General features: G+C 52.4%; 1 non-coding gene across 1 annotated transcript; it reads left to right on the top strand.

Moving 5' to 3' along the window:
* The first annotated feature begins 473 nt into the window (after positions 1-473).
* On the top strand, positions 474-605 carry LOC120102666 (small nucleolar RNA SNORA17). Its single transcript, XR_005504287.1, has one exon. It is a non-coding gene; the product is annotated as a small nucleolar RNA SNORA17 (small nucleolar RNA).
* The last annotated feature ends 767 nt before the right edge of the window (positions 606-1372 follow it).

Below are 1372 nucleotides of genomic sequence, written 5' to 3'. Positions count from 1 at the left end.
GTCTTTTTGGAGTTCTTGGCAAACCTGTGGCTGTTGGGTTTGGCTTTTACATTCCAGACTGTGAAGGAAACCGGAGGGAAGGCATTACTCTTCCCAAGAGCTTGGGCTGTTTCCTGAAGCAATTTGGGAGGTGCATCCCACCCTAGTGGTTTGGGGGGCCCCAACCCTGACTTTTCAGAACACATGCTGAAGAAAATGGGAGTTGAGGTGGTTTTCAGCCAGTGGTGATTTTACGGCAAGACTCAGGTATGCTGAAAGTTAGACTGGCGTTTGTGTTTTGCAAACAGTGATGCAGATGAGATGAGCTCTGAGATGTGCGTAGGAATACGATCGAGCCTAGGGATGGACAGGAAGCTGGACCACCATGGGGCTGCTGCTTGGGTATTCATGGTCCTGCTCTGTTGTGTTTTGTAAACTTGACGTTTCCCACAAGACGGAGAAAAAATGTTGTTTTAAAATAAAAAATGTCCTACCTTACCCTGAGAGGCATTGCAGGTGTGACTGCTATGTCATGTATGCGTCAGTAGGCGGCAGAAAGGAGAGGGACTAGGTTTATGCTCAGGGTTCTGACCTATGAACATCTGAATTAATAGTAGCTGAACATTCCCTGAAAAAAGCGAGCCGAGATGACCCCTGGCCACTGCTCTAATGCATAGATGGGACATAGCCCTCCTGAGACCACTCCTGAGATGACCACAGACACTCAGAGATGCTGGGTGCCACTAAAAGGAGCAAGCAAGTGGTGGAGAAATGGAAGAGAGAGAAAAAGAAGGGTGTGGGTACAATGAAGAGAGACAGAACTGGAGACTCAGAGGTCGTGAGGAACAGCCTGATGGGAGTAGCCAGAGATGCCACCTGGGACCATGGTGGGTGAGGTCCTGGCCTGTGTTGTCTGGGTTCATGGCTCTGGGACATCTGCTGTCTAAAGGATGTGCAGAAACAGCCCCACACCTCACCTGGGCATTGTGGGAGAGCTAGCCCCAAGGATATGAGAGTTAAAGAGCTGACCCACCCCACTCAGCTGCAGTAGTCAGGAGAGCAGGCCCCACACATTGTGGGAGGTGTAGGTGAGTCAGCCCCGCAGATACAAGCCTAGCAGAGCTGGCCCTGACACTCATCTCCTGTGTGGTGGTATGGACGACAGAGAGATCCCCTCTTCTCCCCTCTCTACCACCTGCCACAGTCAGGAAACCTGGCCATGGGATCACAAGAACAGTGAGAGCTGGCCCTCACCAGCTGTAGCCCTCACTAGTTGACCCTGCACCTCACCTGGGTAGCACAGCAGAGCTGATACTGGTGGCAGGGGTGTGGGCAAGCCGGCCCCAAGGGCACAAGTCTGGGAGAGACGGCCATGCTGTGCCATGGGTGAAAG

The sequence above is a fragment of the Rattus norvegicus genome, chromosome 4 (genome assembly GCF_036323735.1).
Source record: "Rattus norvegicus strain BN/NHsdMcwi chromosome 4, GRCr8, whole genome shotgun sequence".
In the NCBI taxonomy this organism is placed as follows: Eukaryota; Metazoa; Chordata; class Mammalia; order Rodentia; family Muridae; genus Rattus; species Rattus norvegicus.
The sequence above is the reverse complement of the archived record's forward strand: the minus strand, read 5'-3'. Positions and strand labels throughout refer to the sequence as shown.